The sequence below is a fragment of the Manis javanica genome, chromosome 4 (assembly GCF_040802235.1).
Source record: "Manis javanica isolate MJ-LG chromosome 4, MJ_LKY, whole genome shotgun sequence".
NCBI lineage: Eukaryota > Metazoa > Chordata > Mammalia > Pholidota > Manidae > Manis > Manis javanica.
Window position 1 is genome coordinate 9218314 of NC_133159.1, and position 15801 is coordinate 9234114.

At 48.5% G+C, this 15801-nt stretch overlaps 1 protein-coding gene across 11 annotated transcripts in view; it reads left to right on the forward strand.

The window, feature by feature from the left end:
- The first annotated feature begins 14968 nt into the window (after positions 1-14968).
- The window catches only part of VPS13D (vacuolar protein sorting 13 homolog D), a 277290-nt gene continuing 276457 nt past the window's right edge, over positions 14969-15801 (forward strand). For all 11 annotated transcript variants that reach the window (XR_012129991.1, XR_012129992.1, XM_073233217.1 and 8 more), the window contains exon 1: positions 14969-15102. The gene's annotated coding sequence lies outside the window, so the exon portion shown is untranslated. The remainder of the gene's footprint in view (positions 15103-15801) is intronic.

Here is a 15801-nt window from a genome sequence, read left to right on the forward strand (position 1 = left end):
CCCCTGGGTCTGGCTTTGGGGCTGAGCTGGGGTTTGTCTGTCGTCCTGCTTGCCTGCTATCAATGTGTAGGGGGAGATGGAGTCACAGCCACTAGAGTCTGACAGCTGCCCTTGCTGAGAGCTCAGCTGCTGCTTCCGGCCTGTGAACAGTAGGATGGCAGCTTCCTCCCCAGAGCCACCCATCTGGCCTCTGAATATGCCCTGATGACCTGCCCTCTTCACTTAGCTCTTGGGACTGGGGGTGGGGTCTCTGCAGGTCCGCTTGTTCACATGTGCCCTGCCTCACTTAGGGGCGGGAGTTTCTGGCCTCCAGGAACCCCCTGGCTTGGTGACACCTGCAGAGTCCATTACTGGGTGCTCAGATGAGGGGTCTCCCAGAGCACAGACAGGGCCCCAAGCACAGCCAGGGGAAGGTTCTGGAGATGGCCTTTGACCTGGTCCTGGAGCATGAGCAGTTTTCTGGGGTAAACGGTGGGGAGGAGGTGTCAGGCAAAAGGTCACGTAAAATCCTGGAGGGGAGAGAAACCGTTGTCCTTGAATTCCCTCAGCTGACGCCTGGGTCACTCCCTCAGCAGGACCATCGTCATTCTAGGTGATTTTCTGGACCTCCTCTCATTGCCCTGCCCTCTTCCCTGTCTTGACTACTCATACCCTAGACAAGCGCTCAACAAACTCTTCCTGTAAATAGCCACATAGTAAATGTTAACCTTAAAAGGGAAACTCAGTTATTTTACCAGCCAAAAAAGAGTTTATTTGGGAACAGCAGAAAATTGCAATGAGGGACAGACAAGTTATAGCAAAACCATAGGCAAGTCTGCAGAACAAAGGAAAGAAAGCTCTTTTACAGAGAACAGGGGAGAATTGGAAGTTCAAAGTGTGGCTCTTCACTGCTGGAGTTGTGACAGTCTAATTGGCTGGGCTGTGAAGTGGTAGCTAAAATAGTGTTCACTTGCAAGGTAGGTCCCCTCCCCGCCCCCCAGCTCCCCTTCCCCCCACCCCCATGCAACTGACCAGAGGCAGGGTGTGAGAGCTCCCCCTGCTGGACTCTTGATTCCATTTTAAATGAAATTTCCTTTATTAATTTTCACATAAATATTTTAGGTGTGAGGTGGGGGGGTCCTACAGTTTCTGTCACAATTACTCAGCTCTGCTGTTGAAGCATGAAAGCAGTCGTAGGTAATTGTACAGAAAATGGAAACTTCTGACCAGGATTCCTGCCTGGCTTTAATAGGGCTCATTATATACATAAGAGCCTGCTTTGCATACTTAGGAGAGTGGCAGGATGTTTACTGGGACAGAGCAGCTGGTCAGTCACAGGGAATACCAGCCCAGAGGAGGGGTGGAGAGGAAACACCCACTCTCTCTTCTCATTTCCTGGTATGGAATTGGTCAGGCATTGGCCAGCCACCAGAGACCTGCCCACAGAGTTCCCCTGGTGTTAGGGGCGGGGAAGTGGAGAGCCCAGGGGGCGGGAGAGAGCCGTGCCAGTGCGGGAACAGGGAGCTTGGAAGGAGAAGTAGGAGAGAACTGTGGCTGGTGGAGGGAAGCTCTGGAGCCCCAGTGCTAGGAAAGGATTAAGCCTATGCTGGGGAGCAGGAAGGAGTAGTACTGGAGTCAGGAGAGACTGAGACCGACTGCTGCGAGAATAAACATGGCGTGGACCCCTTTTGACTACACCCCCAACGTCTTGCCCTTGTCTGTCTCAATGAGTTCATAAGGAACTTGCCCCAGATGGTGAACCACCTCCTCCAGGGGAAACATTATAACACTATTGGCGTAACTGGCAGGATTTGAACCTGTGCAGGGAGACCCCTTTGTACATAAATATATTTTAGTTTTGGGGTGGGGGGGGTCATGCAGCTTCTGTTACAATTACTCAATTCTGCTGTGAAAGCATGAAAACATTCATAGATAATACATCAAAGCACGAGGGTCTGGAGTGTTTTCCCCACCACCAAGCAATTCCCCAGTCCTCAACAGGTGCCAGTGAGGTGTCCTACAAACTGAACTCAGTTCTGGAAGACAGCATCAGATCCCACAGTCTGAGGGCTCAGTCCCACTTCAGGGGCAACTGCAAGTCTGGTTGTGCTTCTGTCTTTTGGAGGGTCCCCATGACCTCCTCCTTGCTTTCAATCATTTGTCAGAACAGCTCACAAAGCTCAGGGGAATATTTACCAGTTTATTATAAAGGATATGATAAAAGATACAACAAATAGCCAGATAAAGAGGTACTCAGGGTGAGGTCTGGTAGGGTCCTGAGTGCATGAGCAACTGTCCCCAGGGAACAGGGGTGCGTCACCTTCCTGGCATGTTTACCAACCTGAAATTTAATCAAATCTTATTGTTCAAGACTTTTTTATGGTGCTTAATCTACAGCCTCCTCCTTCCCAGAGGTCAGTGCGAGAGGCTGAAATTTCCAACCTTCTAATCACTTGGTCCTTCGGGTGACCAGCCCCATCATGAGGCTATCTAGGGGCCCCACCCAGTCACCTCATTAGTATAGAAGCAGCTGTGCACAACTGGGGCTTCTATGAATGACAAAAAACACTCCCATTTCTCAGGAAATTCCAAGGGTTTTAAGGAGCTCTGCCAGCAACTGGGAACAAATACCAAATATATTTATTATACCACAAGTGTAACTGTATTCCAGTAAAAATTTATACCAACAGAGAGTAGGTGGGTTTAATCTGTTGATAAGGAAAAATTCTGAAATGTCCTAAATTAAGTGCCATAAAGACCAGAGAATGAGGGAGAGAGACAAGGGATGGTCATCAGTCAATAGCCACAGGCCACAGCTAGCCAGAGACTCCATGTTCCTGGATGAAGTAATTTCAATAATCTAGAAGGTCCCCAGAACCACCATAGCCCCCTTGCTTGTGACCAGTGTCTGACCATCAACAACCAATCCATGAGCCTTCTCAGTGGACTGTCCACCTATCCTCAGATTTACTCACTTCATTTTAGCCCACCTTCCCTTATCGGTAGCCAATGTGAATTTAAGTAACTCTCTTTCCTTGAGACCCCTCATAAATGTGCCCTGTTTCTGGAGTCTGGTGGACAAGTTGTTCATGTTAACTGACTTTGCTGCTGGGGAAACCAAAACTTCCTGTCCCAGGATTCAGTCTTTATTTGGCTGCATCTGCAGAGGCTCAATAAATTCTTTTATTTCAGAGCACTCTCAGTCTCTAGAATTTTTTATTTGTGTCTGTGGTCTGTAGTTTGCCAACCCCGACCCTAGACCTTGCCATTATGGGTAATCACACCATAATCTCGATTTCAAGCACCCCACTTTCCCTCACCCCCAGCCCCCAACCCAGACACTATCCTCTGGGACTTGTGATCCACTGATTCCCTCATCCTCTCCTGTCTTATGGGTCATGAACACTATGGTCAATCATTTCATCCCTTGTATGCAACCTCAACTTCCCATCTTTTTCCTGCTTTATTGTTCTCTGGTTAAACCCAGCTCTGTACAGGCCACCCCTGCACCTATGCACCTATAGGGGGCAGGATTACAACAGTCAACCATGCTGGCTGGTTTCACTCTAACTTCAAGGCCATTAAACTTTAAGGGGGTCCTTGGGGCCACCCAGCAGTCTCAGCATGTCCCCTTCTCCCATCCCAGTTCCTATGACTGCTGTAACAAACCACACAAACTTGGTGGCTTAAAACAATACAAATTCAGGAACAATGCAAATACAGAACAAGGAGAGGAAGCTCTTTGGTAGAAGGGGCCAAGGTCGGAGGGCTGTTCCTGAGCACAGAGCCCACTGGAGGAAACGGAGTTCCACATATTGTGGCTTCTCATTGGCTGAGTTGTGACCATCTCTCTCTCTCTCATTGGCTGGCCTGTTGCTAGGGGGAGGAGAAAACCTTCCATCTTCCAGCAGTGGAATAAAGTAGCTAAAACAGTATAGTGCCCGGGACTGATTTACAGGGTTGCTGAGTGTGAGAGCTCCTCCCTGCTGGCTTCCTCACACCATGTCAGTGAGGCTTCCCTTTATTGATTTTAGTTCTGCTTCATTCTGTTAGTTCTGGAGGTCATGAATCTAAAATCATGGTGTCTATGTCAACAGTACTTCAATTTAAAAATAAAAAATAGAAGTGTCACCAGGGCTGCTAGGCTCTAGTGGAGAATCTGTTTCTGGAGGCTATGGAGGACAATCCATTTCCTTGCCTGCAGCTTTTAGAGGCACCTACATGCCTTGGCTTTTGGCCCTTTCCTCCATCTTCAAAGCCAGCAGTGTAATATCTTCTGTAGTCAAATTTTCCTCTACCTTCCAACGACCAATGGGGACAACCAGTGATTACACTGGGCCTGCCTAGATAACCCAGGATAATCTCTTCATCTCAGAGTCCTTCTAGGTAACATGTTTCACAGATTTCAGAGATTCTGTTGTCTACATTGTTGCAAGACTCATTATCCAGCCTATCAACCCCTGTAATTGACACACACTCCCACCCTCCGAGAGAGGCCATCTCACACCCACTCTCCTTTCCTTAAGTCTCTGACTTCACCCTACCGTCAGCTGGTTACCTGTGTGAAAATCCATAAACGGAAGCCTCACTGACACGGTGCGGGGAGGCCAGCTGGGGGGAGCTCTCACACCCACCACCCCTGTAAATCAGTCCCAGGCACTATACGTTTTAGCTACTTTATTCCACTGCTGGAAGAGGGAAGGTTTCCTCCTCTCCCTAGCAACAGGCCAGCCAACGAGAGAGAGAGATGGTCACAACTCAGCCAATGAGAAGCCACAATATGTGGAACTCCGTTTCCTCCAGAGGGCTCTGTGCTCAGGAACAGCCCTCCGACCTTGGCCCCTTCTGTGAAAGCTTCCTCTCCTTGTTCTGCCAACATGCCTATGGTTTTGCTGTAACTTGTATATCCTGAATTGCAATTCTCTGCTATTCCTGTATAAAGCCACCTTTGCTGGTAAAATTGCTGACTGTTTTATGTTGAAGTTTAACATCTGGCTGCCTATTGCATTGAGAAAATAGGACAAATACTAGAGACTCTCCTCAGGCTCCCCACCACATCTAGCCTCCCAGCTGTAACTGGGCCTAGATCCTTAGGCTTCCCCGCTAGTACTGTGGGTAAACATCCAGGCTGCTGGTAAGGGCACTTCCTCCTGGTAAGGGCACAGGATCTTAGCGTCTTTCCCAACTCAAGAACTCTACTCCAGAGACCACCCTCCTCTCCTTTGCATCAACTTCCCTGACTCCTAGATCTTTCCTTTCTGCATGCAAACATGGTGATTTAGAAACCAGCATACCACCTCGTACCTATGAAGATGGCTATTGTCAAAAAAACAGAACATAACAAGTGTTGGTGACGATGTGAAGAAATTGTAGCCCTCATGCACTGCTTTGATGGGATGTAAAATGGGGCAACTATTATGGAATACAGGGTGTCAGTTTCTCAAAAAATTAAACATAAAATTGCCCTAGGATCCAGCAATTCCACTTCTGGGTATAGAATTGAGAGAATTGAAAGCAGAGGTAAACAGACACTCGTACACCGAGGTTATTGCTGCATTATACACAAAGCCAAAAGGTGGAAGCAATCCAAGCAACCATCAGTGGGTAAACTAATAAAGCGCAGGTGGTAGCCATACAAAGGAAGTATTATTCAGCCTTAAAAAGGAAAGAAATTTTGACACGTGCTAGAGTTTGGATGAAACAGGAGGACATTTTCTAAGTGAAAAGAGCCAGTCACAAAAAGACAAATAAATACTGTATGGTTCCACTTATATGAAGTAGTTAGAGTAGTCAAATTCACAGAGACAGAAAATAGACGGGTGGCTACCTGGAGCTGGCAGGAGGGAGAAAGGGGGAGGTGGTATTTAATGGGTACAAAGTTTCCAGTTTTGCAAGATGAAAAGGGTTCTGGAGATGGGTGGTGGTTGCACAACATTGTGCATGTGTGTGACCACTGAGCTGTACACTTTGAATTGAGATGGTAGATTTTGTGGTATGAGAATTTCACTACAATTAAAAACAACAGTAAAAACCCTCTTGAAAGCATTTCTTCCTCCAGTTGCTGTCAGATTCCCCAGCTACTCATAACATCAAAAACACCTAGAAGTTGTCTGTATTCACTGTCTCTAATTTATGTTCTGCCATTTTCTCCTGAGCTCATCCCAGTAAGTCTGTGGCCACCTCTGTACTTAAAACCCCTGTGTCCAGGGTGCTGCTGACCGCAATGCTGCTACACTCTGTGGTAGGCCACAGGCCTCCTCTCCCATCCCTTGTGGGCAGCATTTCACCCTGGTGACCAGCCCTCTCCTGGAACACAAGCCTCACCTGGCTCCAGGTGCCAACCTTCCCTGGCTCTCCCACCGCCTTTGCTGATTCCTTCTCATCTTGGCCCTTATGCTTCCATCCCTCCTTGGGGCCCATCCAGCTGCCTGGCTTGCAGCAGCACAGGTGCATCCAGTTAGCTTCTAGTGTTCAAATAGACATTTATTGTGCTTACTTCATGTCAGGACTGCCCTGGGTGCTGGGGTGCAGCAGCTGCTAAAGCACAGTGGGTGGGAAGACAGGCAATAAGCAAATACACGGACAGCTAAGAGTAGACAATGGTGAAGAAGATGGAGCTGGACACGGAGGACAGAGGGATGGGGGAAACCGCCTACAGACCAGGAGGGCAGGGCAGGGACTGGAGAGGTGCCTTGGGGCAGAGGCTGCAGGGAGGACGCCAGCATTTCCTGGGATGAGGGCGGTGAGAGGGAAAGAGAGTGGCCAGGGTCAGAGGCTTCTGCTGTCCTGCTAAGGTGGGGCGGCGGGGAAAGGGACTGAAATATTATAAAACTGTGTGAGCAGTGGAGAGATCTGGCCAGGCCTGCCTTTTGGAAAGCTGTCTCCAGGTGCTGGGGGCAGAGTGGGTTAGAGTGGAGCTTGGGGACCAAGGTGCTAATCTCATCCTTGGCTTTCTTGCTGTCTCGTCAGCAGGAGGTGGGGGTGGCCCCTCCTGAAGCCTTGCTCTGGCTTCACTGAGAGGACGGCTAGGGAAGCACAGGGGGATTGGACGCAAAGATCAGAGATGTGCTGGCTCTTCTCCATTTCCCCTTCTGGTTCCTCTCTCCGCCCAGCTCTACATCTTGGAGGCTGCCCTGTGCAGAAGACATGCCCAGACTCTTGCCCGAAGCTTCCAGCACAGTTTGCCCAGGAGAAGGCAGCAGCAGGAGACTGGAGTGGGTGGAGAGTGAGGCCAGGCATGTACTGCCTCCTCCCTGGGTCCCTTCAGAGGCTTCGACTTGGAACCACCCTCTCTCCCTGCTCTGCTGCTACCATGCTGTGAGATAATAGAAAATTTTATCTCCGTACCCAGGTCCTGGCACAGGGCTCCTAAAACCTTGAAATTTCCTAAGTGACAAGAGCACTGGGGGCATCTTCCCTTCTGAGGAGGCCATTCTGGGTGACTCCTGAATGGCTCCTAGATGGCGGCTGCTCATCAGAAAGACCAAGCCACGGAATTTCCAGCCTTCCCCATAATCCTCCAGAGAGGGAGAGGGGCTGGGAACGTGGCAACAGAGTTAATAACTGATGGTGCCTGCGTGAGGAAGCCTCCATCAAATCTTAATAGGATGGGGTTCAAAGAGCTTCCATACTGGTGAACAGAGCTATGATCAGAGGGTGCCACACTCCACCTCCAACGGGGACAGAAGGCCCTGTGCTTGCGACCCTCCCAGACCTCATCCTGTGTACCGTGTCATCTGGCTCCTCATCTGTATCCTTCATCGTGTCCCTTTGTAAACGGGTAAACGTAAGTCAGTGTTTCCCTGAGTTTTGTGAGCCACTCCAGCAAACTGATTGAGCGCAAGGAGGGGGTCATGGAAATCTCTGATCTGTGGCCTGTTGGTCAGAAGCACAGGTGACAACCTGCGCTTGCAATCAGCACCTGCCGTGGTGAGGGGCGGGCATCCTGTGGGACGGAACCCTTAACCTGTGGAATCTGATGCTGTCTCCAGGCAGACAGTGTCAGGTTGAATCGAATTGTAGGACACCCACCTGATGTTCCAGAGAATTGCTTGGTGTGGGAGAAAAAGCCAGAAGTAAAGTGTATTAAGTACAGGGACTCACAGGGCAGAAACACAGAGAAGGGAAGAACTGGGTTTTTCTGTATACAGAGGAGTCTGAACTGAATTTTTCCTATACAGACGTGCCTCACTTGCCAACAGCCCCCTGCTGTTGCTTCTCCGTGCATGCGTCACCAGCTTGTAGTTCTCTAAATGCTACTCTTTTCTCTGCAAACTGCACCTTCCTTTAACTTGCCAGCGCCCCGTGTCTTTCCGGGAGGCACGGCAGCCCTGACATTGCACATTTCCTGAGTGTCTACACTGCAGGGATGGGGCTGTCCTGAGTTGCCCCACACACAGAGGGAATAATAACGTGCCATTTGGTGGGAGGGGGCATAAAGGAAAACCCTTCTTCATGTTCCCTGTGTGCCTCCTCTGCTGATGCTCTTGGCTACTTGATGTGAGGGCTCTTTCCCCACACCAGTTAATTCTGGGACACCAACTGGCTGCGCCATAGCTCAGTCTATTCTGGCACTATCTGTGGGGAGATAGCTTCCGATCCCACGGGTGAAGAGCTCAGTCCCACAACACGAATTCCGCTTAGACACCAGTCCCAAGTCCAGATTTGTCACCAGGGCTTCTGACTGGCTATAAATTGGAGGTTCCCACTCCTTGGGTTCAATTAATTTGATCAAGCAGTCTGCAGAACTCAGGAGACCAGTTTACTTACTAAGTCACTAATTTATTACAAAGGGTACAATTCAGACTTAGAAACAGCAGATGGAAGAGCTGCATAGGACCAAGTTTACGATTGAAGGGGCCAGAGCTTCCATGGTCTCTCCCAGCACCTCACGGGCTCACCAACTGGGAAGCTCTCTGAACCCTGTCTTTTGAGGTTTTATAGAGGCTTTATTACATAGGCCTCCATAAATAGGCCTAAATTGATTAAATCATCGAGTCCACCTCCAGCCCCTCCATTCAGCTGGTTGGTTTCCTTGGCAAACAGCCCCCATCCTTAGGGGCTTTCGGTAAGTCACCTGATTAACAGAAACTCAGGTGTGGTTGAAAGGGGTTAATTATGAACCACGTGAAACTCCTTTTACCTTATGGCTTGGAGCTATTTGAGGAACTGAGGGCACAGGAAGAGCTATTAGAAAAAAAGATGCTCCCGTTGCTCTTATCACTTAGGAAATTCCAAGCACTTTAGGAGTTGTGAGCCAGGAAGAGAGGACAAAGATTATGTATATGTTTCTTAATATAAATCAAAATATCACAGGAAATAAATCTGTAACAACTGAAGGCAGCCACCTGTCTGACAGGCTAACCAGTCAAAATGGGCCAGGGTGGCCCCTCTGGCCTCTTTTTTAAACCAGGACGGAGCAAGTGGTTTTGCTAAGGCAGGGCCAGCTTGAGCAGGGAGGGAGGGAACAATTTTCTGATTCTTCATCTCATTTTCATGCATTCATCATCATTGTGGAGCACTCTGTTGGGCCAGCACTGAAGTGAAGAACTGTGGGCTCTTGAAACCCACCTGCCCAGATATGACGCCTGGCTCCACCACTTCCTGTGACCTCAGGTAAGTTAATGAACTTCTCTTCATTAACCTGAGAGTGCCTCACTCTCTTTTTCTGTAAATGGGGTTAAAATAGTACCTCCTCAGAGAGGTGACATGAATGACTGTCTGTCAAATGCTTAGAACTGTGCCTGGCATACAGTTAGTGCTCAGTAAATGACAGTTGTTATTTGTGTGTGTGTAGGTGCTGGGAATGCAACAGAGTCCAGGGCAGCCAAGGTCCTAGTCCAGAGCTGACATGCCAGGAGGGGCTATATAAAGACATACGGGCAGGCCAGGCCAGGTGGTGATAAGTGCTAGAAGAAAAATAAAGCAGCATAAGGGGATGGAGAGGCGTGGGGGCTGCTAGTTTGCAAGGAGGTTGTTGAGGAAGGCTTCTTTGAGGAGCTGGAGTTCCAGTGGAGGTCTTGGGGAGGGGACGGTGGTACAACCTTGGCACTTCGGTAGGGAGGGACATGCGGTTGAGAAGACTTCAGAAGCCATGGAAAGGATGTTGGGGTTTATTTTTAGTGTGATGGGGGGATTCATGGAGTGTGAGAAGTTCCATAAGTTGCCTGGTCAATTATCTCCATAATTGCCCTCAGGAGATAAAGCAGAATACCCACTATCCCTGCTTTGCAGAGCACACGGAGGGACAGGCCTGGGTGGTTTGATACTTATCTAAGGAGTCAGGTTGGGAGGGCACTCTGTTCTTTGTGGGAGGCTCCTGCTAACTAGCTCTTTAGAATTTCACCAGAAAGTCAAGGAAGCCTAAATTTAAAGGGAAAGTGCTCTCTCTCTGAGGACTGCCCGCCTGGAGCTCCATATCCAGGGCCCAGCAAGCAGAGCAGCGTCTGGAAAGCTGGGAGGTTGGGCTGAGAGGCTGTCTGGGGCAAACCAAATGGTGAGGACACCCAGGATTGGGCCCTAGCTTCGCTGAGAGTCTGCTGTGTGAACTTGGAGAGTGGCTGCCCCTCTCTGGAGCACAGAAACTCCATTTGTAAGATGAGGGGGCTGGCCCCTCAGCTGGGGTCTGTCCTTTGTCGTTTTCCCCACCGGGTGACAATACCACGCCTATCTGCATTTTCGCAAGAGACACTGGACCTTCGTCATCAAATGTAGCCACTGGGCACACACGCCTCCTGAGCACTTGAAATGTGGCTAGTCCAAACTGAGACGTGACAAGTACATCTCAGTACAAAATAATGAGTTTTGAGGACTTGGTACAACACACACACACATATATAAAATGTCTCAGTAATATTTATGTTGGTTTCATGTTCAGTGATAATATTTTGGAGAGGTTAGGTTAAATATAAAATATTAACACTAATTTCACCTGTTTCTTTTCTCTCTTTTTAATGTGGCTACAGGACATTTAGAATTATGTTTGTGACTTGCATTATATTTCTTTTTTTTTAAAATTAAGGTATCATTGATATACAATCTTATAAAGTTTCACATAAGCAACATTGTGGTTACTACATACCCATATTATTAAGTTCCTCCCACCCCCCCATACCCCAATGCAATCACTGTCCATCACTGTAGTAAGAGACTTGCATTTTATATATATATATATATATATATTTTTTTTGAGAGGGCATCTCTCATATTTATTGATCAAATGGTTGTTAACAACAATAAAATTCAGTATAGGGGGGTCAACGCTCAATGTACAATCATTAATCCATCTCAAGCCTAATTCTCGTCAGTCTCCAATCTTCTGAAGCATAACGAACAAGTTCTTACATGGTGAACGAATTCTTACATAGTGAATAAATTCTTACATGGTGAACAGTACAAGGGCAGTCATCACAGAAACTTTCGGTTTTGATCATGCAATATGACCTATAAACAATCAGGTCAAATATGAATATTCGTTTGATTTTTGTACTTGATTTATATGTTGATCCCACATTTCTCCTATTATTATTATTATTTTTATTTTTAATAAAATGCTGAAGTGGTAGGTAGATGCAAGATAAAGGTAGAAAACATAGTTTAGTGCTGTAAGAAGGCAAATGTAGATGATCAGATGATCAGGTGTGTGCCTATGGACTAAGTATTAATCCAGGCTAGACAAGGGCAGCAAGACATCCACGGATGCAGAAGATTTCTCTCAAAGCAGGGGGGGTGAGGTTCTGAGCCTCACCTCTGTTGATCCCCAAATTCTCACCTGATGGCCCCCCTGCGACTGTGCCTGTCTTAGGTTGTTCCTCCCTTGAGGAATCTTACCCATCTCTGGCTAACCAGTCATCTTCCGGGGCCATACAGGGAAATGTAAAGTTGGTAAGTGAGAGAGAAGCCATATTGTTTGCAAAGGTTAGCTTTTTACTTCTTTGCAGATTTATGCCCTGTGGCTTCTATGCCCAGCATTTGTCTCGAGGTATCTTTACCACCTGGAGGAATTATGATACTCAGTAAATTCGATCTGAGGCACGAATTCTATTTAAGGGTTGTAATTAGGAAGGAAGAAGAAAAGCTATAGATGTAGCATATGAAGGAAACTTGGGAGGATTGATTATTTCTTTGACATATCTTCTTGTATAGTACCTTAAGTATGTATAGGTTTTAAACTACTAACTAATTTGCACACACATATTAACATAATAGGAATACGGTGACATAAACAAAGCAAATCTATAATTACCAGCCATCTCCAGTGAAGCCAAGAAAACCATTTAGGCACCCTAGGCATTTGTGAAAATTTATCTATGATATGATGGATATTGTCCAACTGTACTTGAACCATCAGACAAATTAAAGCAGCCCATTTCTGGGATCTGTTCACATCCATATGTTCTTTTAACCATAGATAGTCTATAGTCATGAGATTTTGGGGTGCTACAACTTGCACCCCTCCCAACTCCTGGTTGAGTTCCAACAGTACAGATCCGGTCAAATTCGTTGTCTCACTGTATGCACATGCCAGCCTAGACATCTCCCTCCTCATTCTTATGGCAAGTCCAGGAGTGCATTATATTTTTATCAGACAGCATTCCTCTGGAAAGTTAAATCTCTTCAAGACCTGATTAAATTAATTCATAGTTAAAATTGCAATCCTCCCTTTCAGCCCAAGATCCCTACCTCCACCATGGGACTATTACAGTACTTATCATTTTCTCACTGTATTGATGATGTATCTGTTATATTTATTGCTTGCTGTCTACTCATTCTGGTAGAATATAAGCTCCAATGGGCAGAAGTTTGTCTATTTTGTTCAGTGATGGAGCCCCAAGTGCTTAGGACAGGGCCAGGCACTGAGTAGGTGCTCAATAAACGGTGAATGAATGAGTGAGTGAATGCAGGGATAGGAAGTATGGGGGTTCTGTGGTTACCAAACCTTCCGGTTTTCTGGGGAAGCTCCAGATACAGATTTGCATGTGTAATCTCCAGCTTTTTATATGTAATTGATTCTGTTACTGGACCCCCAAAGACCAGGTTCTTGAGTTTCGATGTTTTAGAAATGAACACTGAACTCAAAAGAAAGAAAGCAGGCAGGTAGTTTGTATACAAGGGAGCCCACAGGAAAGGAGAAGGGCAGTGTATAAGCTTATATAGGCAATTTCAGAGGGTGAGGGGTTTCGGAAGGAATGGTATGGATTATCTCACAATGTTATATCCATCATTTGCTATCTGGTGGTGTCATTTCCTGGTTGCAGATGTTGATCCACTGGCATTCCCAAAATATGGCCTCCTTTTTGGTTGTTTCTGTAGGATAAGCCTAACGCAAAATAATTTTGTAAATTCTCCTCCCCTCAGGGTAATGATTTTAGTGAAAACAGGGACTGGTTGCTAATTCTTGAAAGTGTTTGTTTTGACTTAAGATATGGTCAATTGATTGTTAATTGGACAGTTAATTGAAATTCTTTGTTTCTAAAGACTCCTGGGAATTTTTTAATTCTTTTTAAAAAATTTTTATTAAGGTATCATTGATATACACTCTTATGAAGGTTTCACAAGAAAAACTGTGGTTATTACATTGACTCTTATTATCGAGTCCCCCCCCAAAACCCCATTGCAGTCACTGTCCGTCAGTGTACTAAGATGCCACAGAGTCCCTATTAAGACATCCTAGAATTTTTACCTTTTAACCTTTAAGCCTCAGATGGATGTTTGGTTTAACATGGAGTCCCTCGTGCTCTTCCCTGTCCTGTTTCAATTCTACATGTTTAAAGCATTGTGTGGGTCAAAAGAAAGATTTCTGCAGCAGCTTTGGCTCCCTCTCTGTACCCTCTCTGGTCTCAATGATTCTAGAAGCTGATCTGCACTAGGCTAAGTGGGGAGGGGTCTGATGTCTCAAATCTGCATGTCCCAGAAAATTTGCCCCTTTTGGGTCAACACGCATCTAAGAATCTAGTGTGGGTGGTGATTAATGGATGTCCCCTGTCTCCTGCAGCCCCTCACCTGTTGTGTGTCCATAGCCTGCAGCCTCGGAGGCCACACCATGGGTGGGGACCAAGGGAGGACCTTCTCTGTGGCCAATACAATCCCTCCTTCTTGCCCAGGATAAGGTCTTCTTCTTGCCCAGAATAAGGTCTCTTTGACCTCTCTGTTCCTTGGTCCCCCTCGCCCCCCAATAGGTGTAACTTATGCTCTAATAGTTGAAGACAGACGGCTCAGGGCAGTGGGCTGAGGCTGTAATGCTGAGGGCTTTAGGCTTGTAGTAGGGTTCAGATCGTCTCATGGTTTCTCTCTCTGACCTTAAGCAAGTCCCTTTCCCCTTAATAATTTTTCTTTTTCCTATTAGTTACAGATTGAGATGATACCATTTTGGACATACGGGATTAAATAAAAAATATTATTAATTTCATTTTTTAATATTTCCTTTTAACTAGTAAATCTAAAATTATTATTTGGCTTTATGTGTGGCTTGCGCTATATTTCTATTGGACAGCAGTGATCTAGGGAAAAGTATCTTAAGTAGAGAGAATGGCAATTGTAAAGGTTCTGAGGCAGGAACTGGAGGATGCGGTGGGGGGGGGGGATGTGGGCCAGGGAAGAGTGGCAGAAATAGGAATGGACCAAATCCAGTGGGATATAGGTGTCGGCTCTCTAAGGGGGGTTTTAATTTAAGTATGGTGGGGCAGCCGTTTTAAGCAGAGAAGAGGCATGGTGTGAATTATTTTAACAGACCCTTGTGACGGCGAAGTGGACAACCTACTGTGGTTGGGGCAGATGGAAAGCAGGGGGTTGTAGGAGGAAGAATTTTGGCTTTCACTGCTCCCATACAGACTCATCTGTGGCCCTGCCTGCCCCCGGGACTCAGTTTCCCCTCCTGTAAAATGCGGCTGGTCGGGCCATTCTCCAGCCCCTGCGTCAGGGGCCCTCCGACGCGCTGGAGGAGCGCCGGCTCCAGAGGGCGCCTCTCGATGACTCGGCGCTCGGCTGGCCGGGCGCCGGCGCGTCGCCCGCTCGATTGGTCGGGTCTGGCGGGCTGGAGCGCCGCCGGCCAGCGCCATTGAGGAGCGGCGGGGAGGAAGCGCCGCGCAGTGCCCGGCTGGGGCGGGCGGCTCGGGACTCCGACAGGTACGGGCCGAAGCGGGGCGGCGCCAGGCAGGGCCGGGGACGGCAGGGCGGCGTGGGCCCGCGGTTGGCCGCTCCGGCTTCGCCTCAGCCCTGGGGGCCCCGGCCCGCCCGCGGGGAGCGCGGCGCTGGGGGCCCGGGGACCCGGGCGTCCGGCCCTCCGGTCGTCTGAGCTCCGCCGGGGATCCCTGGGGCGTCCGGGCTCCCGACGGCCTGGAGACCGCAGCCCTCACGGGGACCCCCACAGGCTCCGGGCTGCCTGCGCTTCCCGGCCCCCGGCGCCCTGGTCCTGGGGAGTTCGAGTCCCCGCCGGCCCCGGCCCCCTCTCCGGAGTCCCGGCCGCCCCGCGCGCTGGGATTGGAGGCGTTTCAGCCCGTGTCTTCCCGCCTGGACCTTGGTCTCCACTGGGGACGCCGTGTGGGAGCCCCCCGCCCCCCACCTCACCCCCAAGAGTGGGGCACCAGTCAGTCCTCCGGAGTGTTTCAGTCCCTCCTTCACCAGCCTAGTGCTGTCACGCTGGGGCTTAGGGTCGTCAGACCTCACACCTGTCTTAACTCCTCGCCCCCTGGGGACGCACCCAGGCTGAGCCCCTCCTCCCAGATGTGGGACCCCCGGAGGCGTTCCCTCCAGGCTGTCTCTGGTAGCCGGGCTCAGGGTTCTGAGAGCCGAGGGGGCGTCGGGAGGACCCTGGGAGTCTCGTCT